This window comes from Pteropus vampyrus, unplaced genomic scaffold (assembly GCF_000151845.1).
Source record: "Pteropus vampyrus isolate Shadow unplaced genomic scaffold, Pvam_2.0 Scaffold149, whole genome shotgun sequence".
Classification (NCBI taxonomy): Eukaryota; Metazoa; Chordata; class Mammalia; order Chiroptera; family Pteropodidae; genus Pteropus; species Pteropus vampyrus.
In genome coordinates this window covers 1880852-1891746 of record NW_011888930.1, presented here as the reverse complement: position 1 = coordinate 1891746, position 10895 = coordinate 1880852, and the positions used below count along the sequence as shown (strand labels likewise).

Below are 10895 nucleotides of genomic sequence, written 5' to 3'. Positions count from 1 at the left end.
TCCTGAGAAAACATCAGACAAACTGAATTTGAGGGACATGCTACAAAATATTTGACCAAAACTCTTCAAAAGTGTCAAGGTCTTTAAACAAGAAAAGACCGAGGGACTGTCACAGATAGAAGGAGACTAAAGACACGTGAAAACTAACAGCAATGTGATATCCAGGCTTAGACACTGGAACAGCAAAAGGGCACTAGGGGAAAACTGAGAAATATGAACAAAATCTAGTTCGGTAACTAATATTGTACTAATGTTAATATATTAGTTTTGATTATCTTAACTATGCAAGACGTTAATCTTAGGGGAATAAGGGAAGTCTCTGTACTATCTTTGCTCCTCTTTTAAAAACTAAAATTATTTCCACATAAAAAGTTTTTAAAGAACTGGAAGGAATATTAAGTGAAAAATTGGTTCAACTCCTGCCATCATTCTTTCATTTAGTCTATCATGTATTTCTAGAATGCAAGCTCCATTAAAGCAAGGAATTTATTTATGTTTTCACCACAATAGCCCCCAAATCCAGGCATAATGCATAATGAGATGATTTTTTAAAAATTGAACTGAAAAACGTTTTCATGAATTGGACTTATCCTTACATCTTAAAATAATGACCATAGCAATAAACTCTGGATATCAAGGATGTTCTCATATTCTATTTTTTAAGAAACTATCAAATACTCCTAAGCCATTTCTCATCTTCTTAGTTTTGGGGAAGTGAGATGAATTTACTGACAAGGAGTCATGCTGTGCCTTGTTTCAAGACTCTTTAATCGTGAAGCTAGATACAGCCATCCAAAAATTTAATGAATAGCTGCAGTGGCCTAGGGCAATAGACAGCCAGTCCTGTGGACAATGATCTGGAACTCATTCCCAGTCACCAGGAACTTGGTAAACGATGTACTCTGTGACGGATGGAGGTTTCTGAGTTAACACCGCAGGAAGTTGACAGGGCACAGGTTACACCCTGCTTTATCTTCAAACAGGTTTTAGAAGGAAGGGAAAATTGGAGGGAGATTACAAACACCTCTGGTGAGAATTCTTTAAATGTGAGAGAGTTTCACCCTGCTGTCAGAAAGCTTCATTCCTGACACTTTTCTCTATCTAAACAGAATCATCTTTGGAGTATAAAAATGACAGGATATGGCTTTTCAGTCACAGAAAGGGTAACTACTGGGGAAGTGATTCAACCCCTGTAATCTAACACAACATGAAAAAAGTAAATATTCCGATTCACATTCAAAATGTGCTACTTTTGAGCCAGCACACAAATAGAGTCTGCTTAGCAACTGAATTTCAGGCCAAAATAAATAATATTTTCTCTTCTGTTTCTTACCTCTGTATAAGACATAATTCTCACTGAAAACCAAAGAGGACATACCATATGGATTTGTGTGTGTGTGTGCTAATCTCATAAAATTACAAATAAAGCGTTCACAGAATCGTAACATCTGCTTCAGCATTACCCTAGAGAAAAGCTGTCTTTGTGGAATCACATGAGAACGTATAGTTTAATGTCCAAGTTGCCGTCCACATTTGGCATTCATGTTGTCTTTGAGAGAGCTTGGAGAACATCAGCAATAAATGCCAGATGAGTAAAATGAGTCTCTGGATAGAAAAAGGCTTTTGCGTTATGATACTGATAGTATTATCAAAATTGAAGTACAGTATTATTACTTTGTTCGTAAGAACCTATGGTAAGATATTTAATGCACATTTTCTCAAGAAACAAATGATGTGACAGAATATGGAATGGAATGTCCAAAGAGTTTTATCTTGTGCTTTCAAACCGGAGCTGCTTGCAGGGTGTCCGGTTAGAAGTCCACTGATGGGTTAGAAATGAGCCTGGAGCCTGCTATGTCCTTCTTCTGTCGCTGTCTACTTCACCAAAGACAGATCATACCTAAATATTTCTCCAAGATAACCACGTATTTCCATTTCTATTGCTACCACCTTGGTCTAGGCCATCATCTTTCTCTTACTCTTGCATATATCTATCCAGTGGTGTGCTGGTAAACCAGCTTTCCAAAAAAAAACAACAAAACCCTTATTTTGTAGTGTTTGCCCATTCCCACTATGGCCTATTTCAAACTACTGACAGTTTAACAACCAGTTGGCAAAATTCCTGAATATTTAATAGTTGGCTGCCTGTGCCAGTGCAAGCTGGCTCAAGCCCGCCACAGACTCCATGCATTGTCCCATGCAGCCGGTCATCTGTAATCACCTTGCTTACAAATCTTCAGGGGCTCCCATTTCCCTGAGTGGTAAATGCTAAGTCCCTCATTGGATTTACAAGGCCCTCCACAGTCTGCCTCTCGCCCTCCTCTGCAATCTCATTTGACACCTCTCTTTAATCATGCACCAGCCATATTGATCTGCTTTCCATTCCTTTAATTTATTATAATCCCTCTGGTCATTGGGCCATCAGATATGTGGTTCCCTGTTCTCTTCATCTTGACAACTTCTAGTTCTCTCGGTATCAGCTTAAATGTTCATTGTCCAGGAAAATTGAACTTTTTAAACGAGGTAGGTGTTTGTAGTATATATTCTCACAGCTCTCCTCACATCAGAAAATTATTTGAAGTTCATCAGGATTACTTGTTTAATTACCTATCTACCCTCAAAACTATATCATTCCTGAGGCAGAAGCCAAGGCTTTGATACCACCCCACTCCTTTATTTCCAGGGCCTAGAAAAAGTGTTAATAGGTCCTCAAATACTTGTTAAATAATCAGTAAAGGGGGATTTTCTTCTCACATCCTCTTCCCTTAGATATAGGTGTGCATTGATAAATTAAAAAAAAAAAAAGTTATATTCCAAGTTGTAACTTTTGCCATTTAGAATCAAGTAAATTTCAAAAAAAGAAAGCTCTCCAAATTCTTAAAAGTATGGTTTAAAAAGTAATATATTCTAAAAGCTGAGTTCTTATGGCGATGACTGAAAAATGCCACCTTACAGAGGCATTCTGAGTATAAACCAGGAACACATTCCTTCCTACTCTAGGGCATACTCATTCAAATCTTGGTTCAGAGCCTGGAACTCAGAGATAAATTTTTATAAACTTGTCAGAGGTGATATACACGAGATCTCTGCATTAAGAAAGAAGTCAAATTAGATGATTTTCATGTTTGTTCCCAATTCAAGTGTTCTCAAGGTTCTATGAAATGAATATGAATGGTGGGTAGTGGTAAAATTATATAATCCTCCTCTGTGTCCACTTAGTTTTCTTGTCCTGTTATCCTGGGCAGTGACCTTGAAAGTTACCTGCAAATAGGAACCTGAGCAGTGCCCAGAAAGAAGGAATAAGGTAGCATGGTGAACATAATCTTGCTGTTCAAGCCATCAACTCTTACCTCATGTTAGTGTTGGAAAATTTATCTTCAGAGATTTGAGGGACTAATGGTGTATGTAAAAAAAAAACAAAAATGATTAAGATACCTTGCCTGTGTATTCTTAAACCATATTGATTCCTAGATGTGGTTTTCCACATGAGGCAACCAAAAATATTAGAGCAGTTTATAAAGAATGCCTTATACAGATTATAATGTATTTTTGAATGCTCAATGAGAATTATAACCCAGAAATAAGTAACAGTCCTTCATTTTTTCAGGATACAAGTGCTGAATACCTTCTGTTATGAGCCTAAAATTAGTTCTGCAAGGTAGTGATGAGGGTGTACACCTGAATATTATAGTCTGTGCCCTCAGAGTGTTCACAAGATAATTGAAGAGAAGCAGTATAAATACTTGTGATTCTAAACGATGAGTATTGTCATAAAGGTGTGTATGCACTCCTATTCAGAAACATGGGGCGGATGCCATGTGTTCTCTTTTAATTAGTTCTTTACATGGCCACAGAATGTTTTCAAATGGTTATACATTTCCCCGCTTAAATTTTAACATGACAAACACTGTGACGTTAAATATGCACACTGATTTTAAACTGTATCTTTTTTTTTAAATTTTAAAAGCGAAAAAAATATTTTGTATAGAAGAATTGAGATAATGAGGTGAAGAAAACTAACTTAACAGATGACAGCCAAATCCCTTTTAGGTAAGTAATTATATTAACAGGGAAATCTGTTGCAGGTATATTTGAGGAGTGGCGTGATCGGAAGGGTAAGCTGTCCTCTAGTGCTTGGGATTTGGCTGGGCGAGGTTTGGGTTGGCATGTGGGAATGGGGATAGCACTATACAATTTAAGGAAAGACGGAAAAGATTTGGGAGATTCCAGGGCAAATCCAAGAGTGAAGGACATGAAAACAAAAGAGAGATAAGATAGAAAAGTAAGGAAAAACAGTTCAGTTAATACTGGGAGACTCATTCTCTAATGAGAATCCAGGCTTTTTCATCTTGAATTTTAAAAGGAAGGTGAGGCTGGAGGCTTAATGAAGTGAAAGATATATACAGGCCTGGGTTCTCCGGTATGCAACTTGTATGGTTACCCCATACTTCATTTAATGTTCTGATGCTTCTGCCTTGAAATTTTTGATAACCTTTGAAGGTGTATTTTGTAAGTGAGATTCAATGACACAATGGAGCACGTTTGCTAGCAGAGGAGATATGTGCCACATGCATGTCTGTCATTTCTTACCACTTCATTTGCATATAGGGATCCCAATGACTGTGTTCATAACACAGAAACCCCAGGGACCTTCTGCCTGTTGTCTGCTACTGAGTAATAACAGCCCCTAGAAGCTTCACTTTCAATTTAAACAGAACTTGCTTCAAATGCAGAGACTGTCATCTAAGAAACACAGATGATGAAGAAATCCTATTGCATATCTTCTTACTTCTCTATATTAGCCTACAGATTGTGCTAAAAATGTTGACATTGAAGGAAAAGGAAGATAAGATCACACATAGTTCCTTTTCCTTTCAGTTCTTCCATACTGATCAGTAAGCCTAAGACACAGGGTGTTGATAGAATGTGCACATATCAAGAAATGCAGTCAAAATAGTTGAGTTCGTTTCCACTGTTCTAGTACTCACTAAATATACAAATAAAAGTTAAAAAATACAAACTGTAATATCAGCGATTCTACACATGAATCAATTGCTGTTATATTTGCATTTAAAACTTGCATTGCACAATGCAAATATGAACAGTAAAATGCATTCTAATAATTGAAAATTTTAATTTTTATTACTTAGCACAAGAATAAATAACAAATTTAAAAATATATTGTGACACATTGAGAGACTGCAGATAAGGAAAAAGCTATATTTTAGTACCCTTATGTTTTAGTACCTTTTTCTTGCTTTTGTGAACAAGGGGCTCCATAGTTTCGTTTTTCACTGGGTGCTGCAAGCTATGTTTCTGGCCGTCACTCCTCACCAGCCACGTTGACTTCCTTGGCTGGTTTCATTGTGGTTGCTGTTATTTGTTTCACACCTGCTCATCCACCTCCTTGAATACTCATCTTGCCCCAGATCTCTCAATGGTTTGCTCCCTTACCTCTTCTTTGTGAGGTCTTTTCCTTTCACCCTTTTCACAGTATAACTCCAACTCTACCACCCACATCCAGGCATTCCCTCTTCCCTCTTCCAGGCGGTATCATTTCCCACAGAGCGCTTAGCACCAGCCAACACATTACATATTTTACTTTTTTTTATTTTAAATTTTCTGCCCCCTGGAATATAATCCCTGTAAGGGCAGGAACTTCTTTCTGTTTTGTACAATATTGTATCCCCAGTATATAGAACCATAACTAGCGCTTAATGGAAGCTCAATGAAAAATATCTGTTGAACAGAGGAATAAATGGACACTGGCTGATTTATTAGCATGCTCTAGGAGACAGCGAGTCTCCAAGAGGACAGAGAGTTCTTGGGTTTGCAACTTTGGAGAAACAAATGTTTGGTTTTATATATTATTGTAATCTACTGTTTTTATTGATTTTTTTAAAAAAATTTTACTCTATTTAATATCTTTACCTTAATTGTCCTAAATCCTTCGTCACCTCGGAGTGGTGAGGTGTAGAGTACCACACTGCAGATAGTTCTGAGATTCTACAGAAGCTGTCAGGGGCTTGTATCCAGCAGCTTAGTCAAGCACTTGGCCCGATTAACACCTAGGAATATTCTCAGCATGTCTGTGGTTTTGTTTTTGGTGCTGGTGTTGACTTTTCTTGGGATTCATAAACCAAGTGGCTTCTGAGGTTCATTCAAATATGAGAATTAGACAACTAGCCTCAGTATTAATACACTCACCTTAATGCAAGCAAAGCTAGACTTTATAAACTTTAATCTAGCCATTAATACTAGAGACCTAAAAAATAGAAAAATATCAACACATTTTTTCCAACACACAATTGTCTTTAGAAAATTATAAATGTGTCAAAAGGGCTAATTAATATTTTTTACCTATTTAGTCAAAGAAACTTCTTCTAGAAGCAAAAAATGTGTATTTTCAGAATTCTTTTCATTGCAAAGAACAGATATCCATCTCAAACAGTTTACAAATAAAGGGGAGAAATCTAGGGATAAAGATGGCTTCAGGAATCTCTCTCTCTCTCTCTCTCTCTCTCTCTCTCGCTCTCTCTCTCGCTCTCTCTCGCTCTCTCTCACTCTCTCTCTTTCTCTCTCTCTCTCTCTCTCTTTCTCTCTCTCTCTCTCTCCTCCTCTCTCCCTTCTACCCTCCCTCTCTCCCTCCTTCTTCTTCCCCTATACACCCCCACTTTAGGCAGTTCTTCATGTGGTACACAATAAAGCTGATGACACTCTCACATTCATATTCTGCCAACACGTCAAGCCCAATACAAGGAGATAGTTTTACTAACATTTATGGTAAAAAGCTAAGGAAGAATTAGCTTGACTGAGATCACACACCACATGCCCATCCTTTAACCAGTCTTTTTGTCTAAAGGAAGGGATACTCTGATTGGAGTTTATATCTACCTTTACCCCCCTGTCATAGGTGAATGGGGTGAGTAGGGTTATCTCAACCTCGAGATTTCTTATATTGGAAAGGTCTGCCATACTACTCAATGTAAGCAATCATAAATAATTCAGTCAGTTATTATTTACAACATCTATTTCTAGGCAAGTTTTATGGTTCAGATCTCTAGAAGGAGAGTGATCTCCAGAAGTCAAGAGGCGTGATTTGGCAGTGGGATGGGTACCCAGGGTATACTAGATGCCTTCTATTTGTCACAGATAGTTCTCACTAATCGACATGTGACCATACTTGTCTCCTTTTTAGTCTTTTTTTTCCCCATCTACTTGTGGGGTAGATGATATTATTCCTCATTTTATGGTTGAAAAAGTAAATTGACCTAGGTCACAAGCTTGCACATACAAGAATCAGAGCCCAATGCTGATCCCAAATCTAATTCTGAAAACCATGTGCTTTATGACACATAGTAATGTTAGTTCCCTGACAAAGTAAGTAGAGTTTTTCATTTTGTTTTGCTTTCCCTCTTCCTTTCCTCTAAGAAAAAAAAAGACATGATGCCATGATTCCTGTTTGTGGTCTACTTTGAGAAAATGATCCATTTCTAGACTCTAGGAGCATGGGCCCAAGAAGGGCTAGGAGGTTATTACCAATGAAAGCAGCAAGAAGGATGGAAAGGCCTTTGGTGGTGAGCTTAAGGTAGAAGATTTCTTTTTCCACTATTATCATAACATAAAAGGATGGAGATTTTGTAGGTTTTTTCACTTCTATACGTAATCGAATTTATCATGGATTTCATATTAATGAGTTTTAATATAATTAATTATTAACAAAGTCAAACTGTGTTATTCACTTACGTTAATTATTTATTGAATTTTTTCTATGAGCTAACCATAATAAAGAAACCTAAGAGCATAATATACCTAATGAAACAGTAAATATGTAAACCAATGATAAAGATAAATAAAGTACAAAAGGAAAGACCAAAATTCCGCTAAATCAACAAAATCTCATACAAGCCACCTCGTGTATTTTGATGGTTCTCATCCTCCTAAATCTAGAGAAAGAATGTGTTACAGCCAAGTACAGCTCTTGTTCTTCCTCCTACAAAATTATAGTGGACCATGAACTTGTGGTTTCTGTCCAAGTGAAAACTTCCCACGATTATGTCCCGGATATTTCACTATCTAAAAAGAAAAATCTAATTTCTGTACAGAAAAACGGGATTTCAAAATTAAACCTGGGAGAGTAAGCTCAAAACACACAATTTCTCAATTATTCATAGTGATCTTTAATGTCACTTAGTTGGAGCCACGAAAGAGCAAACATGTTCATTTTTAGCTTTTCATTTAAAAAATAAAAGTATCTATGTATAAAGATCCAAAAGCCCAAAGGGAGCTACATGGGCTTGTTCAATATAGAATAGGAATCACCAGTATCCATAAATATTTATGTAGTGAAACCTGCACAGTTACTCAATTCCTACAGGATTAAGTCCTAAATCTCAGAATGGCATGCTCGGGTTTCTATGTTCACGTTCCTAGTTATCTCTGCATCTTATTCAAGTAACAATTTCTCACTCTTTCAGGATCTAAAGGCCTTGTCATTTCCACTGTCGTGTTCCTTTTTGCCTCCATGCCTTTACATACACTTCTTTAGGGCAAAAGTCTTTTTCACACTTTTAGACCTAGCAAACTAATCCATTATTCAAGATTTAATACAAACAAAATTCAGAATACCAAAATTCATGTTACCGAAGGAAAAAATTCACCCAAGTATCTGTTCCTCCGAAGTGTCTTTCAAATTTCTTTTACATACTTCTATTATAGCTCCTTTATTATAATAATTTACATTAAATTAAATTAATTGTATATTTTTTCACTGTCATTTGTATTTATGTACTCTATTTTTAAAAATCATCTGAGATAGCCAGATTTTGTAAGTTGTCCAGATTGTACTACATGTCAGTGACAGCAAGTAAATTACTCTTGCTCCTGGTTACATTCTCTGTTAATGGAAATATACAGTAGCTCTCCTAAAAGCAAAGCTTAAGAAGATGGTCTCCTTATCACTCTGCTACCAGCAGCCTGTAATTATGACTGTTTATAATCTTTTTAGTTATACATAGTGTTTCATTCTATGTATAGGTGGTACATTCATTCATTTCTGATTTTAAGAAAGAATTATTTTGCTTGGTCAACAGTTCGCTTTGTATGATACATGCATTTTTAGGAGAGATGATTAAATTTTAAAAGTAAATACAATTTTCTTGAATGATTTGGCCTAAATTTTTTTCATTTAAAATTTATATTCTTTTATTCCGCAATTAAAAAGGGAAAAGAAAATAATGCTAAAATATTAACTCTAACTCTTAAAATTAAGAGTAGCTTTAATTCAAAAACTAACTCTTGGCCAGTTACATGCACAGTTAAACTTCCATGCCACCATCTCCAACCAGTTTTTATTTAAGTAAATGTGAAAAGTTAGGTAAAAACATTTCAATGTATAATATGAAATGGTACAAGATATGAGAGTCTTCAGGGAACCTTATTTTGCTAAAAAAGCATTAAAAAAAAGACAGTTACATTAACATTGATAGTCATATGACTAAAAAGCAAGTTACTAACACCAATTAAGAGATCTCCATTTATTCAGCAGCATAGCACCAGTATGGCCTAAAGAAGATTCTTGTGGTAGAAATGAAACTGGGATTTAAAAAAAAAAAAAGCAAACAAACTCCTAGGAACACAATTAAGGGGGGAAAATTTCCAGTCCCAGAAAGTTTGCTCAATTAGCCGGTGGGTGTGCTTCATGATGCGGAAAAGTCTACAGTGCAATTTCTGAAGAAGTGAATAGTTAATTCAATAAAAGGATGGTAACAACAGCAATTAGAACAGAAATTAGTCCATTATCTATTTCTTACATTTATAACAGAATGTAATCTAAGAGGAAATTATTCCAATAACTGGCTTTTTATTTTTTAATTTTGCAGAAATGTTCAAATCAAAGTGGCATAAACTCTGGATTCTTGCTTCCAAAGATGGGTTTTCATTCCTTACTGATTGTATCCTGCAGAAATCAGAGGCTTGCACAAGGTAAAATCACCATCTCTAGTTATATTCCAATTTCTTAGGTATGTGCAGACTCTGTTTTCAGGCCTTTTGAGTCGCTTTTTATTTGTGTAACAAATGACTTGGAGACGCAATTTAAAAAATCAAAACAAAACACACACACACAAAATGGGGGAAAGTCATAAGTAAAATAATTATATAGAGACAGAAGTTTTATTTAAATGTTGTTCATGATTTAGTAGAATTAGGAGCTAGCTATCATACTGTTTAACAATTAGGCATTTGCTCATTTTCCGACACTTCATTCCAAGGAGAGCTGCACACTGTCAGATTGGTTTGGTGGCTGTTGAAAGTTATACTTCCTTGAAATGGAATACATTTCCAGTTGCTGTGTTGAAAGAATTTTGCTTATTGTGTCATGAAAGTTGGGCTCTGACAAAGTTTCCACTATAAGTGGCACACTGAATATCCTCATAGTTTTCTTTTTATTCCTCTTGGCCTACATGAAGAGACCAAAGCTGAAGAGGATCACTACCAAGAAAACATTTCTGGCTTCGTTCCAGGTCTCATGAATGCTGCAATCTACAGAACCACTGCCACCCATCATTCTGCAGTAGCCCCGAGGCCTGGAGGCTGCTCACTCTGGAAGCGGAGGCGACCAGGCCGCTCCGCTTGCAGCCTTTTTCCTCCAAAGTTGGGGCGGACTCCTAATTATATATAATTATGCTATATTTTACTTAATTTGGGGTCATTATACTGCAGGTTTCTCAAGAACCCTGTTTTAGTCATCTTTATGCTCTTAAACCTTAGGCGTGCCTTTGTTTCATAGCAGGTGCACAATGAATAGCTGGTTAATTTATTAATTATTTTCCTGAACATCTATTATATACAAAACATTATTTTAGTCATTCAAGATAAAAAGAAACATAAATAAT

The 10895-nt window shown here is 36.2% G+C and overlaps 1 pseudogene; it reads right to left on the bottom strand.

Moving 5' to 3' along the window:
- Positions 1–10261: 10261 nt before the first annotated feature.
- Positions 10262–10567, bottom strand: LOC105298289 (annotated as a pseudogene).
- Between the last annotated feature and the right edge of the window lie 328 nt (positions 10568–10895).